The sequence below is a fragment of the Orcinus orca genome, chromosome 18, assembly GCF_937001465.1.
Source record: "Orcinus orca chromosome 18, mOrcOrc1.1, whole genome shotgun sequence".
NCBI lineage: Eukaryota > Metazoa > Chordata > Mammalia > Artiodactyla > Delphinidae > Orcinus > Orcinus orca.
In genome coordinates, this window is record NC_064576.1 from 70,903,649 (window position 1) to 70,925,430 (window position 21,782).

The 21,782-nt window shown below is 47.2% G+C and overlaps 1 long non-coding RNA gene across 1 annotated transcript; it reads right to left on the bottom strand.

Annotated features, from left to right (window-relative positions):
- Positions 1 to 784: 784 nt before the first annotated feature.
- Positions 785 to 20,249, bottom strand: LOC125961942 (uncharacterized). The gene is made up of 3 exons (XR_007473123.1): positions 18,532 to 20,249; positions 10,796 to 10,842; positions 785 to 1,570 (listed from the first exon to the last, which is right to left on the bottom strand). It is a non-coding gene; the product is annotated as an uncharacterized LOC125961942 (long non-coding RNA).
- Positions 20,250 to 21,782: the final 1,533 nt, after the last annotated feature.

Below are 21,782 nucleotides of genomic sequence, written 5' to 3' on the forward strand. Positions count from 1 at the left end.
TGTCAGTTTTTCATCTACTCTGAAATGGGTTTGATTAGATCCAGGTAACAGTTCTGTATGGTGCTGGCTTGTCGAATTTGAGTACATTTGGGTCATCAGCCAATTGTTCACCTTGAACTTCATCTTTCAGCTTGTCAAAAAGTAATCTAACACTTGTCCAAGCACCAGCATGAATCACCAAAGAAGCAGAGACTGGAGGAGGCTGTCATTGCAACTGGAACCTCAAATCTGCTGCCCCCATCCAGGGACCCCTGAGAGGTGGTGAAGTGTGGTACCTTTCCATACCTCACAAGGGCACAGCCTCTTGGCTCCATGGCTATGGAAGGCTTATGCTACATGGGACTCTATCTTCTAGCAAATGCACAGAGAAATTGTTTCATTCAATTCTGTGTGTGTATGTGGCTTTCCATTATAGGGCAAAACTCCAAAAAATGCATTCTCTTTCACTCAGATGCAACTGAAGGGTACTGTGAATTTGTCTTGCTGTGACTCTTCAGAAGGAATAATTCCTAGAATTATTACCAGTACCTTTTCTTTTCCATTCCTCTCCCAAAGTGTCCTTGTATTACATCTTCGAGCAAATGAATGAATACCTCTACTCAAAGCAAAGTGCGTGATGCCAGGTGAATCCCACCCAGGGGAAAGTTGAGTAACTCAGGACTCTCTTCTCACTGTGACTAGTTCAATGATCTCCTCTAAGACTTGGATAAATACACAGAAATACTGTTAAATTTATTGACGACCCAAAGCTGAGAGAGAGACAGAGCTAATCTACTGGATGGTATTATCAGAATTTAAAATTATTTTAACCAAATACGATAAGGATGAAAAAAAAAATCAATGAAATGAAGTTTAGTAAGAATGAAAGCCCTGGATTCAGGTTCAGAATATTAATTTATAAGGAAAGGATGAGGAATACATGGCTTTAAAGTGGGGGTTATTGTAATATGCCAGTGGGTCAAGCATTGGTGGGCTGTGTGATACCTTGTGGTACTCAGTTCTGAGCACTTGGGACATTGTCCAGAAGAGATGCCAGGATGACAAGATATCTTGAAATGAGGTCGGATGAAGGACAGTTAAGAAAACCAGAACAGTTTACCTGGGAGAAGGGAAAACTTAATAGTCATCTTCAAATAGTTGAAAATCTGGAATTTTTTTTTGGAAGTTTTGCTTGTTTTTCTTTTCCTTTTTTTAAAATTTATTTTTATTTTAATCTAAGTGACCTGCAGTTGCTTGAAGAGTCAAACAGTTCTGCAAGAAGCTGGACCCCTTTCTTCCTTTCTATCCCCGAAGGCCTCCACGCTTCCTTCTTTTAGATGGTCATTTGGTATCTATTCCATGCTCTAAATAGCACGTTTGCACGGCTTCTTCTTGGTTTTTCAGTTAGGGGTATGATCTTTGGACTCTGGACTTTCATCTGCTTAGACTTCTGAGTACTTAGCGCTCATATTTACCAACCATGTCCATCTCCTCTCAAGAGAGGCGGCTCCACCAGATACTCATTCCAATGGTTATGCCTTCTGAAGGGCCCTGGCCGCCCTATGCCTGGTACACAGTTGCCATCTTGGGTCTGCGGGAGAGGAAAAATCATTTTTCCTAGACCCATCTAGGTTCTTAGCTGAGACCCCACCCTCCCTACCACAATAAAAGGCAGATTAACAGAAGAAAACCAGACAAATTTAATAACATGTATACCTCCCTATCCATGGGAGACACCCAGAAAAACTGAGTGAATTTTACCCCAGATGGCCCAAGTCATCACCTTAAATACCGTCTTCAGCTAAAGACAAAAGAAGATGTGGGTGGAGGAGCCAGTGATGGGAGATGATCAGGCAAAGAACAGTAAACAAGGGCAAGGTCATTACGTAGGTTTAAATCATCGCTTCCTCCTGGTGAGTATTTCTAGGGTCTTAGAGTCATCCTCCCCTTGCCAGTACAGAGAAGGAGATACCCCTACAAATGAAGATTTCCCTTATAAATGTAAAATGCTCTTACAAAAGGGTAACTTCTACTTGGCTTTCAGAGCTTCTCCTGTGTCTGCTGTTTCTTAAAAATAATCAGCCTGATATAATCCTTATGGCAAAAAGGCATATTTTGGGGTGATATATTCTGCTGCCCTTCAGGTCCTTCCTTCACCATCACCCTGAGGCTGCCATTCGCTCCTCTGCTTCTCCTTCTGCCATTTGCATCTCCTGTTTTCTTGTATCCTGGTTCTTCTTTTTTTCAGTTTCCCCCCTCATTTTATAGAGAAAATCCTTCAGTGGTTTCCTGAGAAGGATACATATACGGGAAGTACATTTTTGAAACTTTGCATCTTTGAAAATGACTTTATTCTACCCCCAAATTTCAATAATAGTTTATCTGGGTATAAAATTCAACACTGGAGACAATTTTCCTTTACATTTTTGAAGGGATTGCTCCATTGCTTTCTAGCTCCCAGTGCTATTGTGGTGGAGTCCAAATCCATTACTAAGTCCTGATCCTATGCATGGTGAACTGATTTTTTCCTCCTCTGGACATTTCTAGAATCTTCTCTTTGCTCTCAATGTTTTGGAAAATATTCTCAAACTATTCATTGGATTATTTTCTGCCCTCTCTTTTCTCTTTGTGTACGTTTAGTATTTGAATACTGTACTTCCCAGATTGGTCCTGTGGTTTTCGTATCTTTTCTCTTTTATTTCACATTTTTGGGTCCTTTTATTCTACTTTCTGGGAGAATATTATCTTCCAACCGTTCTATTAAGTTAAATTTTTAAAATCACGATTTTAATATCCAAGAATTCTTTTTTTCTCTGGATTTTCCTCTGTAGTGGCATCTTCGTATTTAATGGATTTCATCTCTTCTCTCCAAAGAGAATAAAGGTATCGTGTCGTTGTTTTCTGCCCAGAAGGGGAAAGTACGGCTGTCAGCAATCTAGGAGGCAGTGCTGTCAGTTCTTGGGCCTGGGCGGGTGAGGATGTGGGTTCTGTTTTATGAAATATGTTGACTCAGCTTTTCCCACAGCTGATCCAAGGATTCAGTTTTTTTGGGTTTCCTAAGTCTCTAAATTTTATTGCTGCTGTTTCCTCTCATTCACCCCATCCTCGTGGGGCTGTACCTTCAAGGGAAAAAAAAAATCCCTTTCCTGTTGTTTAGACGAGTGTTATTTAGGAGGGAATAAAAGTAGATGCAAGAATTCAGTCTGCTCTGTTTCCTGGCAGTGTGGAACGCCTCTTTGGAATCACCTAAGGGACTGTGTTCTGATATTTGGAAATAATCCACGTCTTTAAGGGCTGCCTTTGTGAGGTAGGGGCTCCCGTTTCCTGGGAGGCCTGAGCCAGTTTGGAACGTCTGCTCCTCAGGGATGTGGCAGAGAGGCTTCTGCTTCTACTGGGGTGCTCACAAGTTAGAGAAGATGCCTACCTGGGACTTTGTCACTCATTTAAAACTCTGATTACATTATGCTTATTCCAGGCTTGGAGTAACGTTCATATCCAGAGATCTCTGAGAAAATGTGCTTTTGTTTTTGTTTCATTTTCCGTACCGCTTCCTCTGTACTTTGTGGAGGAATGGCCTTGGTGAAGAAGTGACACCTGGGGGAAAGCTTGCATCTTCTGGTTCTGTCATCAAAAGGTTATAGGTGATAAGAAGTCAGTCTTTAGTCATTGTCAGGGAACTGCCTCCTAGGCCTCCCTAAAACAACAAGAGGTGGGGACGAAATCCATTTCTGGTCAAACACATATGGTCTGCATGTTCCAGCGTTTCTCAAGATAAAAAAAGGAGACCCTAAAGCCAACCCAAACTGGACGGTGACAACGCTAGAAAACAAGAGGCACTGAGAGATGATGCTTCTGTATTGTGGAAAGACTCTCATGTCCTGAAAGGGTTCTCCTCAGTATTCTGCCAAACAGAAATCAATCATCTGTAGCCAAATGACATATCTGACAGTGGCTGGCGGGGAAAGATGAGTATTAAGGAACTTAAAGTTACAGCGTGAGCTACTGCTAATTGAACAGCATGACAAGAAAATAAAGCCTGTATGAAATTATATTTGGTCAATGGGCAAATTAGTGCCATTTATACAAATTTTTCTTATATTCAACTTTCCAGCCACACAGCCATCAGGTGCGGTTGATATATACACGTGCTCACAAGTAGTTACCTGAGCACAGTCCTTCAGCCATCTCCTCCACGATGGAGAAGTTAATGTCTTATAGACAGTTTTTAAGCATTTCTAACGCTTAACTAATTTTAAACTAAAAACGAAATCCCTAGAATTCAAGATCTGATGAAAGAGCCAGCATCCATCCATCCATCCATCCATCCATCCATCCATCCATCCATCCCTCATCCATGTCTACTAGGGACTCAGAAATAAGAGCTCTATTTCAGTCCTCTAGGATTTCCCAGTCTGGTGACAGAGACAGAGTGGGGACAGGACATTCTGACTCAGGGCTATAACCCCAATATTTGAACTACGCACGGACTGCTTTGGGGATGCGTGGCTCCAATAGAGAGAAAGGCTTCCCTGAGGAGAAATGCTTAGTGAAGGCCCAGAAGGGCACTGTGTTCAGGCAGGGAAAACCTACCCAAATGCATGGCGCCGTGAGAGATGAGGATGCCTGTTAGAAGCCCATCTGCTTCAGAACGTGGCAGGGCTTGGGGGTGTGAAAATGCCAGGAAGAGAGAAATCTGGAGAAAGAAGCAGGGTCCTCATCCTGAAGTGTTTCGTGGGTCACACAGAAGAGTTTAGATTTTATCTGAAAGCAAAGGGGAGTCACTGCAGGATTCTGAGCCGGACAGACACATCACGGTCTCTCACAATCTCTTCTGCTACCCCTGGTCACCATCATCACCAGAGTGACTGTTCAATATGGAAGTCAGAGCAGGTCACCCACTGCTTAAAACCCTGCAGTGGGTCCACTTGCTACAAGGCCCATGTGACCAACCTCCCTTAGCTCTCTGACCTCACCCCCCTTTCATTCTCACCCTGTATCTGTTCTGCTCCAGCCACATGGCCCTTGCCCTTCCTAGAGCCCTCCAGGTACATTCCACCTTAGGGCGTGTCTCTGGCTAGTGTGTCTACAGGGAATGTGCTTCCCCCAGATATTCATGGAGTTCATTCCATCCCCTGCTCTGAGCAAATGCCAGCCTCTCACTGTGGCCTATCCTGGCCACACCACTTAAAGACACACACACACACAAACACACACACACACACTTGGCACTCTTGATACCCTGTACCCTGCTTGTTTTTTTCCTCTTTTCCACAGCACTTATCACCTTCCAAGATATCATACAAAACATGATGTTTATTGTCCTTCTCCTCCCATTAAACTCTAACTCTGTACGGGCAGATATCATTGCTTTGTTCACCAATGTATCCCAGCACCTAGAGCAAATACTGAATGAAGAGAAATTAGATCTTTTTTTTTTTTTTTTTTTACAAAACCACCCTATGAAAATGTGGAGGTCGCTGTGCAGGGATTCGATATTAGGGCCGGGGAGGCCGGTTAGGAGTTTGCTGTGATGATGATGACGGGTTGAATGGGGCAGTGGCCATGGGGAGAGAAAGGAGGGTCCAGGTTAGAGTTATTAAAGGGACAGAGTTGTCAGGACATGGTGACCAATTATTTGGATGTGGGAGCTAAGTGATGACATCACCACTTAGTGGAGTGCCTTCCACTCTGGAGGAGGAGAGAGGACGGCTAATTTTTGGTGGATGCCAAAGACAGAAAGAGCTTAGTTTCAGACACACTTTCCTTCAGTTCTCTGTGGGGCGAGTCTTTCTGTATTGCACAGTACATATTGATTTTATAATTTATTTATTTCCCATCTATGGACAGCCCCTATGCAAACACATTCAATGTACCTCAAATTTTTACCGAAATCAAAACAGTTGGTTACAATAATTTACTGCTTATCCTATAGTCATTGGCCTTCCTTATGGTCTTACTTGAGGTTTAAAAAACATCTGTATGAGGTATATCCAGATATCTTTCCCTTTTCTCCACTCTCCTTTTTTTTTTTTTTTTTTTGCGGTACACGGGCCTCTCACTGCTGTGGCCTCTCCCGTTGTGGAGCACAGGCTCCGGACACACAGGCTCAGCGGCCATGGCTCATGGGCCCAGCCGCTCCGCGGCATGTGGGATCTTCCCAGACCGGGGCACGAGCCCGTGTCCCCTGCATCGGCAGGCGGACTCTCAACCGCTGCCCCACCAGGGAAGCCCTCCACTGTCCACTTTTACATTGACATCCAGAGATGTAGTCTCTATATCACTACATCTCGGATGCCTCCTAACCTCCTAACTTTTCCCCAAATGATAATGTCCTTAACTAGTTTACTTCAGACCGGAGCAAACTCACTGCAATCCAATCCTTAGGGAAACCACTCGATTTTTTTTTTTTTTTTTTTTTAATGGCCCTGGCTTCTTTCCACTTCCTCAAAGCAGTAATCTCCTCTCATGATAAACTGTACCCACTTGCTAGAAACTCAGCAACTTTGTTCTTCCTTTTCTCTGCAGCTCCCAGATGGCCACCAGCTGGTCTGGGCTATTTCTTGCATTCTAGTCCCTTTATCCCTCCTCTTGGTTTTCTTTTTGATCTCCTTGTCTCTCCCCTCCTGCTTCTAACAGGCACAATTTACCCCTCTTTGGAAGCACCTATTTTCTGAGAGAATTTGAGGATTTTTTTAGAGCATCACCTCTTTTTTCTTCTACTTTTGTATTGTGTGGAGACCAGCTGCAGGGCTGGATGGGAGGAAAAGCTGTCTCTGAGGGCAGGATGAAGCCTCCCACGAGAAAGGGGTCAGAACAGACTGTTTCCTGACAAGGCCACTGGGGGACAAAGGGGCCAGTGTGTCCCAGAAGCCACCCCTGGGTCTGCGGGCTCTGCAGGCCACTCTTGGAGGGCGTGGTAGGAGGTGTCCCCTCGCTGACACTCTCACGGGCACCATTTGATCTCATTTCAGCGGATTTCTGTCCCCTTCCCCAGGACCAGAGAGCGTCGTACCATATTCTCAGTTGTCTTTAAACAGCTTTTAAAGGACTGTTAGTGATTTTCAAGATGACAGCCGGAAGACTGCTTGAAATGACAAATGGAAGAAATGAAGCTGGGGCGTCTGTGTCTTCGTCTGCGTTTGTTGGGCCTGTGAGCTTCCACGTTCACGTGTCTGACGGGGTGTTTCTGCTAGGTCTGTGAGGTCTGGCTGAGAGCCTGTCTGAGGGGATGGTGCCGTAGCTCAGGGAGGGGGCGGACACGCTTGGGTGTCTGAGTTGTGTCTGGGTGTGGACACGGCTCTGTGTGTGCGTGTGCACAGGGCCTGGGTGTGTGGCTGCCCACGTGCGCGGGGTCGGGGGGCACTGTGTGTGCCCCTGGCGTGTGACTGTGCTGGAGGTGACAGTGCTGGGCCTGCGCAGTGCACAGCGAGGCGGGGAACGCTTTCTAGGGCGTCTGTGAGTGTCTGCGTTGGGAGACGGTGGGATGCAATTGGGAGACCAGTGTGGGAATCTGGGGAAGACCAGTGTGGGAATCTGGGGGAGACCTGTGGAGCGCTGTCGCAGGGGGCTTGGGGTATCCTTTGAGGTGTCTGTGGAGGATGTGTGGGTGTCTGTAAAGCGCCTGTGTGGCGACAGTGGGGAGGGCGTGGCGTGCGTGAGCGTGACAGACAGTATCTGTAGGGCGTCTACGGGGTGAACGTGAAGATGTCTCTGCAGGTGTGGAGGACCGTGGCGCATTCACGAGTGTCTGCACGTTTACCCGTGGGAATCTTGGGGGGTGTCCCTGGGGCGTCTGTGCCGAGTGTCGGTGGAGGGCTTGCTGGTGTCTGGGAGCCTCCGCAGATCTCCGTGTGCCTGCGCTGCAGCTCGTGTGTCAGGATTCACCACACCTGAAAGTGAGATGGGCTCTGAATGCTTCACCAGGACGGCCCTCACCTCTGTGCTTCTGTGTCCCCAGTGTCGCTGTGACAGGCCGAAGACAGCTATCTACTGAGGGCTCACAGTCACGAAGAGTGACAGCACAGTGACCCGGAGTGACGTCTTCCCTGAGTGATGGAGGGTGTGGTGTGCGACCTTCCCCTGAGAGGGACCTGGGCTGTGACATCGTTCCTGAGAGGGAACTGGGGTGCGACCTCACTCCTGAGAGGGACCTGAGTTGTGACCTCCCCCTGCGATGAACCCGGGATATGCCCTCCCCGAGCGGAACCCGGGGTGTGACCTCCCCTGAGGGAGACCTGGGGTGGGACCTTCCCCCTAAAAGGAACCGGGGTGTGACCTTCCCTCTGAGAAGGACCTCAGGTTTAGAGGTCCTGGTGTGTGACCTCCCCCAGAGAGGGACGTGGGGTGTGACATCCCCTGAGAGGGAGTGGGGTGTGTGACCTCCCTTAAGCGGGAGCTGGCCAGGTCTTGCTGCCTGCTGCCTGTGTGGACATGGCCGTGAGGTCTCACCCCATCCAGGGGTCTCGGCCACACGCCTGGGATTCTCCACTGACCACAGCTCACACTTGTCATCTCTAGGACTAACTGGGGGGGGGGTCAAGAGGAGGCACGTCCGGCACCTCTCTTTCTGGCAGTTTCCAAAAATGAGCAAAAGAGCAAAGATGCTTGGATTTCAATCCACTTGGCTTCTGCTTAAGCAGACATGAAATGTTCTGTAGAGACTGTGGTTTTCTCGTTACCCCAGAAGTTTAAAATCAGCCAGTGTTACATCCGTTCAGAGGAATCCATGTCGCCTCATCGTGAGGCCATGGGGGGCAGGGTGGGATTCACATTTAAGCTGTGGTGTTGGGCTCAGCATTAACTCTAAGCCTTTTCTGGAAGTCTGGGCTGCCGCTTGTGTTTGCTCCCACGGGGGGAAGGCCTCTCTCCTCCGCAGCTCCCTCCGCCCCACATCTCACAGATGCTGGGTCAGCATGGGACTCAGCAGGCCCTTCCGTGCCCGAGCCTGGAGCCGCCCTTTAGGTTGAGTGACATCCCAGAGGGGAGCCAGAGGCTGTGGCGGAGGCAACACTGGCAGGGGAGCGTGACCGGGTTTCCTTAAGTCTGGGTCCTGGGCGCACCTGTGCTTGTCTTTAGGGTGTCCGACTCTTTCTTTTGTTTGCAAAAGCTGCTCCGTTGCTAACTTCAGTGCCAGAAGCCGGGGTGTTCCTTCCAGCCTTAGCCCTTCCCACTGACGTCAGAGTATACCTGTTTCCCAGAAGCCCCACGGGCGGCCACCCCTTCACCTCCTTGTCTCACACATGGGGGTTTGTTGCTCCCTGGCAGGTGCTAGGACCCACCTGAGCCCGCCCCCCAGGACACTTTGCGTTTGCCTCTCGGTCAGATCACCTGGGGACTAACCTTCCTTGCCCTCCTTCTGGATACACCTGAACGACCTCATCCGAACCTCAGAGCCCCTCTGGGAGGAAAGGTGGTGCAGACATTACTGTCTCTGGGTTATGGATGTGGACACGGGGGCAGCCGTGGGGTCTCACTACAGCCAAGCCTCGGAGGACAGAGCTCGGACTGCTGCGTCCCATCACCTCACTCTCCTCTCTCGCAACCATGTCTTGAGCTCCTGCTGGGTGGCAGGTGCTATCCTCTCTAGTGGCGTTAAGTCTGTTGGAAAGATGAGGCGTATCTATAAAAGCTCCCAATGAGGAGGTGAAGAAGAAAGGCCCAGGTCAGGGACAGATGATGATGTTGCAGAGGGAGGGCTTTGTGCGGCAATCAGGGAGGCTTCGTGGAAGAGGCGGGGTTTGATCTGAGCGCTGAAGGTGAGAGAGGGATTTGGAAAGCTGGGGTGGAGGGAAGGACACATTCCCAATGTGACGTTTGTAGCCAGGCAAATATGACCTCTACCAGAGGCTGCGAGGAGATGGACTCAGCGGGCCCGCCAGTGACGAAGAGGGGCAGAAAGAGAGGCAAAGGGAGAGGTGATGGTAAGAGAGAAATCCCTGGTGACAGGGGATTTGCTGCCAGCAGCAGAAATGTTCCAGGAGACATACGGTGTGTTGTTTTCTGGTACCTCCTTCTCAGGCTACTTGGCAATGACAGGCTGATGCCTCACCAAACCCATCTCCCTCTGTGCTTGTTCACCCTTCCTGACCTCCATGGCAATCGGGGTGGCACGTGCCTGATTTTGGGAATCTGGGCAGAAGCGATCCACAGTACTTCCGGGCATAGCCCAAACCATCCCCCACGGGACCCAGTCTCTTCCTCAAATGCTGCCTGGGTGCAGAGGGTCCAAGGCCCAAGGGGAGCCTGGGTCCCTGCATCACCACATGGAAGCCACCCACCAAGTACAGGCAGTGAGCTGTTATGTGAGCCAGAAATACATTTCTAATGTGAGAAGCCACTGAATGTAGGGGCTTGTTTGTTACAGCAGCGTGTCCACCCTGACTGACACAGGCGCATGATGTTTTATCCGATACTCTGAAGATTTTATGTTTAGTTGCAATGTCCATCCTGACTTTATGTGACTAGTATTGGTTTCACTGCTCTATCCTCTGAACACAGCAGAATGATCTGATCCATCCTCAGAAAACATTTCTTGAATGAATGAATAAATGTACCAACTTTGGAGGTCCGTAGTGGTATCCAGGAGAGGGGAACATCAGAGCAGAGCAGGCAAATGAGTACAGCAGGGGGTGGGAATGGGAAAATCAGAAAGAAGAAGAAAAAGCAAAGCCAACCCCTAAGCTAATGTAAGAGCATTTTCTGGGTTTATTCTTTTACCCCATGGCAACAGTTACATAAAGAGATTATGTCCTTGCTTTAAAAAAAAAAAGTGCTATTCTCCTTCATTTAGAAATTAGACTTAAACTTCAATATTTACCTTAATAGTTCACCGACAGAAGCCAAAAACAGAATGTTCACACATCCCTGCAACACAGTTTAAAAAAGAAAAGAAAAATAAATTCGCTTCAGAAGTAAAAAGCCAACACATTCCATTTATTTCCTGCACACTAAATGCTTGTGTTCCCTTGGCAGAAACAACAAGCAATCATTTTCCATTTAAAAGGGAGTAGATAGTTTTCAGGTGTCTCTGTTTCTCGCCAAACAGCTGGGCCTTCATATCCAGCAAGTGGAGCTGCCATAACCTTGAGTGGAACATGAGCTTGGACGGGCCGCCCTGTCCAAATGCTCAGACCGGGGTCACAGGGAGCTCCGTGTTGCATGTGACCATGCACTTGGAGGACCTTGATCACTCCGGGACACTTCTCCCAGCGGCCTGCACTTGGAACAGCATTTGACACAGAGAAAGACACTTGCATAACAGCAGGCGTGTAGAATAGCAGAGCTTGCTGTCTCATATGAAATCAACACTGCTAGTTTGTGGATGGTGTCCCATGATGAAATCTGTCCTTGAATAAGTGCCCGGCACTGCTCTAATGAGCTGCTTTGCATGACTTATCTCATTAAGTCTTCACAAGAATCCTCTGGGGTAGGCGATTTTATTACTTCCATTTTACAGATGAGAAGACTGAGGCAGAAAGCGCTTGAATGGCATGCCCAAGGTAACAGAAGTCTTAAGTGGTATAGGCTCTGGGCTTGCTACATTTCACGCGGTCTCTGAGCTCAGGTGGATCAGTGCTGGATCGAGCTATGGTCTTAGCTGAGTTCACAGTCTGTCATGTCATTTTCTTGCTGGATACAAAAGGCATCTCAGTGTGTTGTTTTTTTTGTTTTTTTTTAACCTTAGTATGACATACACCCAAAATTCTGCGTCATGTGTCTTTTGTAATGTTTTTCCAGTGCATAGTCTATTAATGAGAATTACATTAGTGTCACTGGGTTCTGTCACTTTTTCCTGCGATTACAGTACCATTTAGAAACTCATTTTATTTCAAGAAATCGCGGTATACTCTTGCCCTCTTTCCACATCTCTCCTAGTCAATGTGTCATTTTCTTCCCCCACGTTCCCTCCTCAGAGCCCTGCAATCTGGCTTGTCTCCCTGTTCCTCCACTGACATTTTTCTCGCTACAGGCTCCATTTCTAATACATCAAATGCAGTTGTCTCAGTCTCTCATCGTCCCCGAGTTCCCTGGGTGTTCAGCTACTAATGAGCTCTTTCCTCCAGGACACCTCTCCTCCCATGGCTTCTTCTGGTTCCTTGCCCCTCTCAGCTCCTTCCTTGTGCCTCTAAGGTTGGGGTTTTAGCCCTCTGCTCTTTTCTTCCAAAACACACACTCTCTCTTTCTCTCATGCTCCTGTAGTATCATAGCTGAGCTGTCTTCCCTGAGCTAGTGGCGCCCACGACTGCAGCTCTGCCCTGAATCCCGAGCTGGGATTGCAGTTTCCCACACGACCCTGCATGTGTAGGACCTCACATCCTCCACACGTATAAGCCACACCGATTAGCTCATCGGGCTGGAACACAGCTCCCCTTCTGAGAGGCTCCGCAGCCCCTGGGGCCTGCTAGTCTCTTGGCATCTTGAGGACCTACGGTTGGGTCTGGATGAAATGAGAAGGGCTGAGGAAGCCCGGCTCGTAAAGGGCGCTCCGTAAAAACGGTTTTCTTGCACTTTCCTTCCCCCTCGCCCCCTCCCTCCCTCCCTCCCTCCCTCCCAGTGTTTACCTAGGCATCAGGCAGTCTTGTGGGGAAGGGAGTACCAGCCTTATCCTACCCCATCCACCCGGGGGCCACCTCCACTTAACCCCTCATCCATCGGGCCTGGAACAGTGCGGGGCTTGGACCCTGCCTCCCAGCCCCGGTTTCTCCAGTTAACCACCCTATTCCCTGGCACCAGGTAGGTCTTTCTAACCCACGGCTCTCCCTCTGCCACTTTCCTGCTAAAGAAATCACGATGGTTCCCCGTTACCAATTAGATTAGGTAAAAACCCTTTAGCTTGATTTCAAGATTCTCCATCAGTGGGGCTCCTCGTTCATTCAACATTTCCACCCCTACACCCCAAACTGGGAGCTCTTCCCTCCGGTCCGCCCAGCTGCCCCGCCTCCTGATCCGCCCCTGTCTCTATGTCTTGCTCATATCAGATCTCTTCCTCTACCCAGAGTTTATATTTCCTTCAGGATCTCGCCCATCCATTGATTGCCTTGTCTCTCCCAGTCCAAAATGTTCTTCATTCCCTCTGAATTCCTCTAGCATTTATAGTCAAGACTGTGCATCCTTGAACTACCATTAGTAGGGTTTGTTGAATTCCTGCAGTGTACAAAATTGATTCAATCTCTACTAAAACTAACTCCAATAGATAAATAAATGTCCACCCAGTTTTGCAGATGAGAAAACTGAGGTGCAGAAGGTGAATTTGCCCCAAACTGCATCTGGGATTTGAACCCAGGAAATTTGACTCCAAAGCCCACATACCTCCAAATTGCCTTGTGCTAAATACTCCGCATTTGTTTCTTTTTGTCTCCTAAAGGATTCAATGGCAAAGATCATTTACTGTACTTTTTTTTTTTTCTTTTCCACTGGGCCTAGCTAAGGGTGGAGCACATGGTATTTATTTAATAAACACTCACCTTTTTGGCTTCTGACTTCTAGACTTAAAGATACTGTAACCCCAAATGAGTTAAGCAGTTGGTGAAACCAGTGGTCACAGCAGGGTTATTTGCTTCATAAACTGCAGATGATAAGACCAGGCCACGGTGACCAGTGACATCCTGACAATAAAGTGCTTAGCCATGGTGGTTCCCCTTTTTCCTTTTCCTTTGGAAAAAAAGAAAACCAACGTAGAAGAAAACAAAACAAAACCTGAGCGCTCATTGCTCATCTGAAATCATTTTGCTTCCGACTCTTATTCGAACCATCTCAGGGGCTTTGTTGACATTATCTGCTAATGACTGTAATCCCTCTTTCCAAAAGGAGAGAGGCACCAAGCTGTTAAGCAACACCTTTCTGTCCACAGAGGTCTGAGGTCACCGCCCCACTTGCTGCCAGGCCTCTGGGTGCATTTCTAAAGGGTAATATTTACAGTGTTGGATGGCTGGGCATGGTGGAGCTTAATGGGATTCTTAATAAAGGAGGCTTTCATTAAGACGGGGAGCACAGGCAAGGTGCCCTTGCTTTTGAGGAAAGGACGGCCCAGCACAAGACGAATGCTCCTTCCGGGCTTGAAATCATGCAGGTCAAGTGCCTTGTCATGCATTAACAGGCTTTTTAAGTTCCCAGGCAGATTGAGAGGAACGGCTTAGATAAATGAAAGCAGAGGAATCATGCGATCTGTCTTGGTAGCAGCAAACACTGAGACACAGCAGCTGCATTTAAACAGAGCAATTTGCTAAATGAGTGGTCGGCTCCGTTCCAGATGGCCAACGTGACACGGGGCTTGGAGGAAGCCTTTATTCAGCCCTGCATCTGTCTAGACTGAGACGTGAAAGGCCAGGTTATACTTGCTGCTGCAGCAGCAGCTTTGAAACTCTTACATAAAACCTGCTCAGTATCACCAATGAGGCAGCTTGGCCGGAGACCAGCTGGAGAGGAGTCTGCAGCATGGCGTGCGTGCAGCCTCACGGAAAGCCAGCTTCTCTGCTGAATGATGGCCAGATCGGGATGGGGGCTCCTCTCTGTGCCCCTCCGCCTGCTGTACCACTGCGCCCACCTCCCACGTGCAGGGAGGCCGGTGATCTTAATAGGAGGAAGCACCAGGATAAGGTCAGAAAGCAGAAATAGTGGTTGTGTTCTATGTGCCTTCTTTAGGTGTACTTTTCAATCATTTCCCATGTCTTTTGCCTTGGTTCTTCTGGTTAGGTTGTCAAGTTCCCAACATGGCTGAAAGAATCTTCTTAGCTTTTTCTACGACCCCAATTTGTTTTCCCTTCTCCTTGCCTCTAGCACCTAATTCAGTCCTACTCCGGCACCTCCTTAGAGATGATACCTCAAAGGTATTGGCTGAGGAGGCCGGGGGTAGACCAGATGACCACTCAGTTCTGGGGCTTCTGGGTCCATGAGACACGTTGACTGACTGACTTAAACTAGGTCAGGCAAAATGGAGCCATCTGATGGGCGTCTTGCCCAACTTTAAAAACCAGGCGGCCACAGAGCTTCATTGGGCTGGTATGAGGACCTACAGGAAGGCAGCTCTACTGACCTATTTCTCTCTGATAAGTTGTACCCCGCGCCTATTTAATTTTTATTATTGGATTGAAAATTTCCATGGGTTGAGGCTTTCACTATGTTCTTCAGCAGCCATTCAAGTCTCACGGCTGGAATGTTCTGACCGGTCAGTAAACAAGCCTGCTTCCTGCTCCCCCTGCACCCCACCCCATCCCCAGGGCCCAGAACCCACTGGGCCTTCACACTGGACAGCAGCTTCATTTTTTTCTGACTAAGGAGGAAAAGTTTAACCTGTTGAATCAGCGGCAGAACTTCCTGTGACATTCTGGGGAAAACTACAGTTTGCTTAGGAGGAACTCAGAAGCATTCACTTACTGCGGTTTCTGATCTACACAGACGTGGAAAAATTTGAGTTCTGTTCTATGCTGACACACCAAAGCTCTCTCACCAATATTTTTCTCTCTTAGAAGTTTCCTATCATCAGGACTATGTCTACCCTATAGTCAGCCCGAAATAAATGAATTAAATGAACAGGGCTGTCCTAGGGGGAATATAGCACTACCCCCATGCTAATCTCACCCAGATACCACTTTTTATGTAACCATCTCTGCCCAGTTTCCTCATCTGTACCACTAAGCACAGAAAATAATTCGAGGGACTTTTTTTTTTTTCTTTTCAGTTCTCCCAAGAATGGCACATAGCTAGCATCATTCTAGATGCACAGGTGAAAAGCTAATCAATCCATACAAGGGATGCTCTGGACGTGACTGGCCTAGACCTTATTAACTGAGGTCTTTGTGGCAAGAGTCCAGGCTATGGAAAGGGAGTTATTCTAGTATCTACAATATTCTAGTGGTAGATATGCCAAAAGATCAGAACAATGATGTCCCTTAACTCTGAAATAGTTACACATCTGTTCAGGTCCTTGCAATGTGCAAATAGCTTAGAAAGGGTATAAAAGTAGATTATTAACCTTAAGAAACAGGTTTCTTCAGACTCATGGACATAGAGAACAGACGTGGTTGCCAAGGGGTTTGAAGTGGGGGATGGAAAGGAATGACTGGGAGTTTGGGATTAGCAGATGTAAACTATTATACACAGGATGGATAAACAACAAGGTCCTACTGTATAGCACAGGGAACTGTATTCAATATCCTGTGATAAACAATAATGGAAAAGAATGTGAAAAAAAAATGTCTATATGTGTATATAACTGAGTCACTTTGCTGTACAGCAGAGATTGGTACAACATTGTAAATCAACTATACTTCAATTTTTAAAAATTAAAAAAAAATCAGATTTCTTAGTATGCTGAATGCAACACTGATGAGTATTATCAAATGATCTTTAAGTGTGTAATCCTGGGCCAGATGCAATAAAGAAAGAAGCCCAAGGATAGTCACTCATCGAGACAGCCTTTTGTGGTACAACGGTGATGAATCAAGTTTCCCTTGTCTTTGCCAGCAGGTCGCCAGTGTAGCTTCCCTTATGCTGAGCATGTCCCCGATTCCAGGGATATGCACCCGTCAAGAAATATGCAAATTGTGAAGGCCTTGAAAGCTGCCGAAGGGTGGTTAGGGGACCTTAGGTGATCAAACAGGCAGAGCCGGTGCTTCTACTTGATAAATAAAGTTACTTCTCTCTGAGGCACAACTCATAACTTTGCTAGATGGCAACATGAGCTCTCGAACGCTACCTTCACTGTAAGCCTTTCTGCAGCCTAAAGAATATTTGGTTTTTAAAATGAGCATCATATGAAGGTTCAATACTGTTTGAAAATGTCGAGACTTTTTAACATTCAAATATAGCTGCACAAAAGAGCGACCCATGATTGACATTTTATCTTATTAAAGTGCTGTTAATTAAGAACCACAGCCACGAGCAAAAGCGACGAAAGCAGCAGAGCCCGCAAACTATTCCTGAAACAAAAGCACAACTCTGATTTGCTTAGAACCGAAATCAAAGGAACACGGTGTACGGGCTCATCCACTTCCGGTCCACTAGGGGGCAGTGAATGATCGAGTTTCCCCCAGGCGGCTTTCACGACGGTTGCTATATATGCACCTGAAGTGTGGCAGGCCTTCTACGCAAAGTGAGCAGTGCGGCAGCGATGACAGGTGCAGGGAGCATCCAGCTAGTGCTACCAGCACAGTCTGTCAGAAGGATGAAGTGAAATGAATCATTTGCATTTTTTGCCAATGAACTTGCATTATAATGAACAGGCAGTGTCGCCCGGATGGGCCCTGGCGTCGCCTCCCTGGCTTCTGCTGGACCGCCGCCAGTCACCAGGCTGGACGGCACCCAGGACTAGAGCGCGGGGGACAGACAGAGCCCGGGAGCCGGATTTAACAGTCGCCTGGGGCTGGTGACCACAGGGGCACGAATGACCGTGTGGGGATGGGGTGGGTTTCCCTCTCCCATCCCATCCCGGTGCCAGCGTCCACTGGGGGCAAATTCCAGGCCTGGACGCTGCACAACACACATCCAGGGACACCATTCATGTCGCAGCCTGTGTGAGTGGCGCCCCCTGGAGTTGGGCAGTGAGCGCAGATTCCCTGCTCCTGCCGTGCAGGGCCCTGGACTGTGGGTCTCTGTAGGAGTGCCCATCTGCCCTCTCATGGCTCCTCAATTTAAAAAACCTGCCTTAAAGGGCTCTAGGGAAAATAGAAAGGTGACACCCGAGCAAAATCAGAAATTGGGACCAGTGCATTCCAGTGTCTGCCACGGTCCCTCTTCCTTCTTCCTCTGTCCCACTCTCTGACCCAAGAATCTGGCGCCCTCCTGATGGTTTGTCTTTTTCCTGTTCCAATGTGCTCTTCAAAAAGATTCTAGGACATCACACCGTCAACTTCAGTTGCATTTACATCACTCTGTCTCCTCTTCCACCAGAATTTGCATTTAAACCTTACTTCTAATTGTGAAGCAAGATCCAGAGAAGGATTCCTCCCTCCTGGCCCCTTTCCTGCTGGCCTTGATTAACAGGAGCCTCCCCTGCCCAATGGGAGGCAAACCAAACGTGCGTTTCCCCCTGTGCTCCCGCTTTAAAGCTTTCCGAGTGATTCCTTCATTCCCAGCCCCATTTCTCCACACATGTACCTGGAACATCCCTTTCGTTTTACTTAAAAACCAGTAAAGCACAGTGCTTAAATGCAGGTTCAGATCAGACTGCTTGGGTTCAAATCCCAGCTCTGTCACCTCCTAGCAGCATGTAAACGGGAAATTGCATGACTGCTCTGTGCCTCACTGTCTCCGTTCTCACAGAGGGCAGTAAGAACATCGCCTGGTGGCGGTGGTGTGAGGATTGAAGGCACCGAGCACAGCACCGGGCAGAGGCCAGCACGCCATACGTGTTAACTTCTCAGTGTTTTGTATATTTGCCATAATGCAGTATTTCCTCTTCTCTTTCCTCTTCTTGCACCTCGGCTTCAAGACACAGATGCTCCCACCCGCTTCCCTCCCCCTTGCTTCTCCCTGAAAGGATGGCAGATGGTCTTCTGGCCTCTGAGTCAGTGCCGACTGCCCCCTCCTGCCCTCTCCTGCCCCCCGCACACCTACCTGATCATCACCATAGAGAAGCAGGCACTTGTCAGGATCCTCGTAACTAAAGCAAAGAACGAAAAAAGAAATCATCTTCAGACATCAAGAACAACAACAGCGCAGGGGAGGGGGAGATCTGACGAGTGTCCTTTATGTCACGTCTGTGTTCTATTTGCAGAACAGTCTTGGAAATAGGCACTTGTTTACTTCGCCCAGATCAGAAGTGATTTCAGATTTCTCTTCGTTTAATCATCTCCTTCCACTGTGCAGGTTCATAATTAAAATAAGAAATTTATTTATAAAACCAGTGCTGGAGCTGAGAGCTAACTATATAAAGAGATGCTTAGGCTGATGAACCCTCTGTCACGTAGACCCCAAACTGCATCGACCAGCCTGGAAGGAGGGGCAGGGACTTCCCTGACATGGTCAGCATCTCCCTTGCCAGACGGGAGATGGAGGGAGTGAGGAAGGAGAGACTGGCTTCCCGATCCTAGTGTACAAGATGGAGAGCGGCCAGATTTTCATGGGGAAATGCTACACCACCCCACTTCGGGTAAATGGCTGGCTCCACGGGTAGGGTGCCCACTGGCTGGTGCCAGGACCAGAGGGAGGGAAACAGCTGCGGACGGAAGAAGACTTGAGCATGGGTGGAGTTGGCTGGGAGAGGGGATGAAGGGGCCAAGAAAGAGTAGAAGGAGGGGGTGGGGACAGTGGGCAGCGAAGTGGCAAGACCTTGACTGGGTGACCTTTCCCAGCGACCCCTCAAATCTCAGTATCTACAAAAATCATTAAATGCTTGGTGCGGTTGGGTTTCTTGTCAAAGCCAGTAAAGTGGCCTGGTAGATACAAGAGGTGAAGGCCTGCCAGTGTCTGGGAAGTATCAACACTACAGCTACAAGGCTTGTTTGACATTATGTGGCTACGTTACATTTTTTTTGAGGAGTATAGTTGGTGTACAATATTATGTTAGTTTCAGGTGTACTGCATAATGATTTGACACTTGCGTACATTATGAAATGATCACCAGAAGTCTAATAACCATCTGTCCCCATACATGGCTACATTAAATTTGACAAATAATTTGTCACTTTGCATTAGATTTAATTTATTGCTCTTTTTATTTCCAAAGACAGAAGGGACCTACTAGACACATTTCTTTCCAGTGTCAGTATCAGAAATCTGTATGTGTCTTAAACACTTTAGTTGTTGTCTTATGGACACTGAGAAGTGGCCAATGAATGCCGTCTTCCTCTTTGTTCTGGCTTCTAGGAAACTCAAAGAAAAAGATGCTCTTTGTTTAAAAACATTGTTTAGGGTATTATGAAGTATATTTTGTTCATTGACTCTGTCTTCCTATATATATTTTTTCCCTTCACCTTCATTCATCTGTGTGCATGTGTATTACATTTTATTCTATTCTCTATCCATTGCTGTAAGTGTCCCCAAATCCTCTTTTAGACAATGCAGTTATTAATAAACAGAAACACAAATGAATACATTTTTGCCCATCCTGGAAGTTCTTACGCTTTAATCTTTTATTGCACAGAACATTCCTCAAGTTTTGCTCTCATATCTGTTGGTTAATCTTTTCTGGACTTCTGTCCTTAGAGTTCTGCTTTTGCAAAAGACTTTGCTTCACCCTCATTTTATTAAGATGTTCTCTTATATTTTCTTCTAGTATCTACTTTAAAAATATTTAGATTTTTATTCGGAATCTATTTTTATGTATACTGTAATTTAAGGACTTAATTTTTTCCTTAACAAAAAGCTAAAAATTATTTGTTAGACTGTTCTCCCACTAATCTGAAATGTTAGTTTAATCAAATACTACCTTCCCTTTATACATAGGTCTGTCATCGACTTATTTGTCTCTCCTTTGTACCAGTATCTTTTCTCTTTCATTTACTTTAACTTAACAGCTTGCTTTGATACCCAGTAATTCCAGTCTTTTCTCCTTACTCTTTTTCAACATTTTCTTGGCTATTTTCACATATTTACTCTTCCAAATGAACTTTAGAATCAACTTGTTGAGCTTCAAAGCAATCTCTTAGATATTTTGATTGAAGTTCCACTGAAGTTGACATTTAATCTGGGGAGAGGTAAAATCTTCACAATATTAAAATTTCCCATTGAGGAACAGTTCCTTCCCCCTTTTTTTTTTTTTTTTTTTTTTTTTTTTTGCGGTACGCGGGCCGTTCACTGTTGTGGCCTCTCCCGTCGCGGAGCACAGGCTCCGGACGCGCAGGCTCAGCGGCCATGGCTCACGGGCCCAGCCGCTCCGCGGCATGTGGGATCTTCCCGGACCGTGGCACGAACCCGTGTCCCCTGCATCAGCAGGCGGACTCTCAACCACTGCGCCACCAGGGAAGCCCCTTATATTTTTATAGAAGATTTAACATATAAAATTCAACTCCTTGCACACATTGCCATTCTCCCCAGCACAACACGTTTCATAATTCTTGGGATTTGAATATCATAAATAATCTGCCCAGTCTACTGGTTTCTCACTTGCTTGACCTACCTTTTAATAGTCTTGTCTTCTACCGTATTTCAGCCACTCACTGCCACGGTCGTACCCTTGATTTTGTTAGTAATACCTGGAACCCCTCCCAGGATCTCCATTTCAAACATCCTACCTCCAGTCTTTCTAATGTATTCGCACTATACTCCAGCTTTAACTTAGGACTTTCAATCCATTGATCCTAACACATTTTCACTGCCCCTGACCCTTCCATGCCTCATTTTCCTTCATATCTGGCTTAAATTCCATGGTCAGTTATAACCACTTCCTCTATATACCCCCAACTCTCTCTTTTGTTGTTGCCGTTCTTTCTTGGCAAAAGTACACCCCTGATTCAAACTGACTTCCCACCCACCCTCTGCATGCACGCATGTGAAAATGTGGCTGGAGACAAACCACACCACTGTGCTGAGTGGTCCAACTCCAAATCCATGACCACAAACCACAAATAAGTTCTTAGTGCTTCCTGGCGGCCATCCCTCATCTCCCACTCTCCAAGACCATGTCACACTTCCTCTTTTCTCTGAAAATCTCCAACGCTTCTTCCCAATGTCCATTCTCAGATGAGGATCTTGCTTCCTGAGTCATACATCCTTGCCTGCAACCCCTGTGGCTCACTGGTGTTTTTCCCTCCCCCAGCAGTGTCTAGTGAGCGTTGCCTATCCCCCCACCCACGTACTTTCTAGTACCTTCCATGCTATATTTGTTCTCCTTGGCCCTCACTCCCTAACTCACTCCTTATTGAGCT